The sequence below is a fragment of the Ruditapes philippinarum genome, unplaced genomic scaffold, assembly GCF_026571515.1.
Source record: "Ruditapes philippinarum isolate M1 unplaced genomic scaffold, ASM2657151v2 ctg21535_1_1_1_1, whole genome shotgun sequence".
Classification (NCBI taxonomy): domain Eukaryota; kingdom Metazoa; phylum Mollusca; class Bivalvia; order Venerida; family Veneridae; genus Ruditapes; species Ruditapes philippinarum.
The window spans coordinates 803-5626 of NW_026864206.1; the positions used below are offsets into that span (position 1 = coordinate 803).

Here is a 4824-nt window from a genome sequence, read left to right on the forward strand (position 1 = left end):
TATATTTAAGTTATTTTTAACTTTATTGTGACGTCATAACTTTTATTAACATAGCGGCGAGCTATTTATAGCTTCTTTTACCGCAGTTGGCTGACTCAGTCACTATTAATTTTCTTATTACAAATATCTTATGGCAAACACATTTATTGTTTTATAAGACCATTCCCGCCCAAGAATGAATATATATGAAAGAAAGAAAGTCATGAGATAGAAATTATACATAGAAAAATCGGACGAATCGGCCGCTTTGGTGTAGTGGTTAGCATACTGGACCGGCAATCCAGAGACCCGTGGTTCGAGTCCCGGCTGCGGCTTGCCGATTTTTCGTGCGATTTTTCTATATATATATACATGTATATATATAGTTAACTAGAAATGTGCCGTATGACAAGAATGTCCCTAAGTCACCCACCTGTCACAGTGCCATCTATTATTGATTGGACAATGATTTTACATATAGCGTCATTGTGACCCTGATGTTTAGGGATGTATGGGAAGTAGGCAGTAGCAGTAGCAGCAGTAGGAAACGTGAAGTTAGCAGTACCAGTAGCACAGCAGTAGCAGTAGCAAAATCATAAAACGTGAAGTTGGCAGTAGCACTTGCTCAGCAGTAGCAGTAGCAAAATTAAAAAAACGTGAAGTTGGCAGTAGCAGTAGCTCAGCAGTAGCAGTAGCAAATTTATAAAACGTGAAGTTGGCAGAAGCAGTAGCTCAGCAGTAGCAGTAGCAAAAAATTAAAACGTGAAGTTGGCAGTAGCAGAAGCTCAGCAGTAGCAGTAGCAAATTTATAAAACGTGAAGTTGGCAGTAGCAGTAGCTCAGCAGTAGCAGTAGCAAAATTATAAAACGTGAAGTTGGCAGTAGCAGTAGCACTGCAGTGGCAGTAGCAATAGCAAAATTATAAAACGTGAAGTTGGCAGTAGCAGTAGCTCAGCAGTAGCAGTAGCAAATCGATAAAACGTGAAATTGGCAGTAGCAGTAGCTAAGCAGGAGCAGTAGCAAATTTATAACACGTGAAGTTGGCAGTAGCAGTAGCTCAGCAGTAGCAGTAGCAAAATTATCAAACGTGAAGTTGGCAGTAGCAGTAGCTCAGCAGTAGTAGTAGCAATTTTATAAAACGTGAAGTTGGCAGTAGCAGTAGCTCAGCAGTAGCAAATTTATAAAACGTGAAGTTGGCAGTAGCAGTAGGACAGCAGTAGCAGTAGCAAAATTATTAAACGTGAAATTGGCAGTAGAAGTAGCTTAGCAGTAGCAGTAACAAATTTATAAAACGTGAAAATTGGCAGTAGCAGTACCTCAGCAGTAGCAGTAGTAAATTTATAAAACGTGAAGTTGGCAGAAGCAGTAGCTCAGCAGTAGCAGTAGCAAAAAATTAAAACGTGAAATTGGCAGTAGCAGTAACTCAGCAGTAGCAGTAGCAAAATTATAAAACGTGAAGTTGGCAGTAGCAGTAGCACAGCAGTAGCAGTAGCAAATTTATAAAACGTGAAGTTGGCAGTAGCTCAGTAGCTCAGCAGTAGCAAAATTATAAAACGTGAAATTGGCAGTAGCAGTAGCTCAGCAGTAGCAGTAGCAAATTTATAACACGTGAAGTTGGCAGTAGCAGTAGCTCAGCAGTAGCAGTAGCAAATTTATAAAACGTGAAGTTGGCAGTAGCAGTAGGACAGCAGTAGCAGTAGCAAAATTATTAAACGTGAAATTGGCAGTAGAAGTAGCTTAGCAGTAGCAGTAACAAACTTATAAAACGTGAAATTGGCAGTAGCAGTACCTCAGCAGTAGCAGTAGTAAATTTATTAAACGTGAAGTTGGCAGAAGCAGTAGCTCAGGCAGTAGCAGTAGCAAAATTATAAAACGTGAAGTTGGCAGTAGCAGTAGCACAGCAGTAGCAGTAGCAAATTTATAAAACGTGAAGTTGGCAGTAGCAGTAGCTCAGCAGTAGCAAAATTATAAAAACGTGAAGTTGGCAGTAGCAGTAGCTCAGCAGTAGCAGTAGCAAATTTATAACACGTGAAGTTGGCAGTAGCAGTAGCTCAGGAGTAGCAGTAGCAAGATTATAAAACGTGAAGTTGGCAGTAGCAGTAGCTCAGAAGTAGCAGTAGCAAAATTAAAAAACGTGAAGTTGGCAGTAGCAGAAGCTCAGCAGTAGCAGTAGCAAATTTATAAAACGTGAAGTTGGCAGTTGCAGTAGCAGTAGCAAAAATATAAAACGTGAAGTTGGCAGTAGCAGTAGCACAGCAGTAGCAGTAGCAAATTTATAAAACGTGAAATTGGCAGTAGCAGTAGCTCAGCATTAGCAGTAGCAAAATTATAAAACGTGAAGTTGGCAGTAGAAGTAGCTCAGCAGCAGCAGTAGCAAAATTATAAAACGTGAAGTTGGCAGTAGCAGTAGCTCAGCAGTAGCAGTAGCAAAATTATAAAAAGTGAAGTTGGCAGTAGCAGTAGCTCAGCAGTAGCAGTAGCAAAATTATAAAACGTGAAGTTGGCAGTAGCAGTAGCTCAGCAGTAGCAGTAGCAAAATTATAAAACGTGAAGTTGACAGTAGCAGTAGCTCAGCAGTAGCAGTAGCAAATTTATAAAACGTGAAGTTGGCAGTAGCAGTAGCTCAGCAGTAGCAGTAGCAAATTTATAAGACGTAAAGTTGGCAGTAGCAGTAGGACAGCAGTAGCAGTAGCAAAATTATAAAACGTGAAATTGGCAGTAGCAGTAGCTCAGCAGTAGCAGTAACAAATTTATAAATAGTGAAATTGGCAGTAGCAGTAGCTCAGCAGTAGCAGTAGCAAATTTATAAAACGTAAAGTTGGCAGTAGCAGTAGCTCAGCAGTAGCAGTAGCAAGAAATTAAAACGTGAAGTTGGCAGTATTAGTAGCTCAGCAGTAGCAGTAGCAAATTTATAAAAAGTGAAGTTGGCAGTAGCAGTAGCTCAGCAGTAGCAGTAGCAGTATCAAATTTATAAAACGTGAAGTTGGCAGTAGCAGTAGCTCAGCAGTAGCAGTAGCAAATTTATAAAACGTGAAGTTTGCAGTAGCAGTAGCAGTAGCAAATTTATAAAACGTGAAGTTGGCAGTAGCAGTAGGACAGCAGTAGCAGTAGCAATTTATAAAACGTGAAGTTGGCAGTAGCAGTAGCTCAGCAGTAGCAGTAGCAAAATTATAAAACGTGAAGTTGGCAGTAGCAGTAGCTCAGCAGTAGCAGTAGCAAAATTATAAAACGTGAAGTTGGCAGTAGCAGTAGCTCAGCAGTAGCAGTAGCAAATTTATAAAACGTGAAGTTGGCAGTAGCAGTAGCTCAGCAGTAGCAGTAGTAAAATTATAAAACGAGCATTGAGCATGGACATGAATAATATATTTTCAACAATTCATGTATTACAACTTCCACAATATGACTTTTTTCAGTGTTCATTTTTAGTTAATACAAATTTATTTTATTTTGTTATTTAACATCAATTGGTAAAAAATAAAACTATTAACTGGGTTGAGTAAAGCAGTAAAACTAAATTATGGGGACATGTTACAGAAAGAAAGAAGAAAATGTTATATATATATTGTTTCATCATATATGTAATTGTATTTTAGAGAAATTTTAAATTTACAACCGAAGATCGGTTGCCTTCGTAATGCCTGCCGAACACTTCTGGATACTCCAGGTAATCGATTTCATGACCGAACATAAAATAATTTATCAATATATGATGTATATATGATGTACCGTCTTTTTTCAAATTTACAAACTGGAAAAGATTTCTTTTTTCAGTAAACGAGCAAACTTTAACTTTCAATCTGTACATAAGTGCGTAATTCGACATATAATTTTCGACATTATCACTTTTCATAATATTTTCTGTAGTTGGTAGTATTAATCGAGTTTCATTTTTTTCCAGCAAATCAGAAAGTACTGACCTTTGGTTAATGCACATGCAAACGAAAACATGATGAAAATTAATTTCCTCTAACAAAAAACAATTTTATGTTGATTTTTTTCACTGATTCGAAGATATGTGCCAAGATATCAGATGTGGTGTATTTCCAAATAACTGGTTTCTTACATTAGAGTAGATTGAATAGGATGGAGCTATGAAAAATGATATTCTGATGCTAAGATATTAATTATATCACTTAGGAATCGGTGTTGATAAGCAAGACATACAAAATACAGCGGTTTGCTTACTGTCTATTGCTTGCTGTGCATATTTTAAAGCAATAATATCAAAACATTCCGAATATTGTGATAACGTTACAACAAACAGTGTACTGTGTACTGCCTATTTCTAACTACTTTCTTCTTGTTTCAAAATAAAAAATCTATTGCAATGACATAGGTCAAAAAACTATATATACAGTTGCCGAAATAGTTTGTGATTTTTGTATTTACTCAAAAATGGCAGTCACATAAAAGGCACGCATCAAGGCTCCTCCCTCAAAACTGTTTTCACTGCGACTATAGATATTAATAAGGATCGATCTTTATAGCTGACCTTTTATTCTTGTTGTTTACTACTTCTGGACTGAATAAAATGTAATAATATGTAAAACATGCTCGAATTCGAAATATTCAGTGTATAACTTTTCTTTACTGTATAAGTACAACATTGACCATCGGTGTGTATGACGGTCATGAAACAACATTAGAATTACAATACTGTTATTCCGGGAGAATGGATCACTCTCACTGAGATTACCAACTCGTCCTATCCGACTCCTAAAACAACGAATTCACACAGTCCGAATAAAGTTCAATACTCCGTATTACCGTTTCTTGTATTCTAGTATTCAAGTTCGGTATCCCCCAGACATAAACTAACCAACCTCTGTGTACGTTGGGCAACCGG

The 4824-nt window shown here is 37.4% G+C and overlaps 1 non-coding gene across 1 annotated transcript; it reads left to right on the forward strand.

Annotated features, from left to right (window-relative positions):
* Positions 1–241: 241 nt before the first annotated feature.
* Trnaa-ggc (transfer RNA alanine (anticodon GGC)) lies at positions 242–314 on the forward strand. The gene has a single exon. It is a non-coding gene; the product is annotated as a tRNA-Ala (tRNA).
* Positions 315–4824: the final 4510 nt, after the last annotated feature.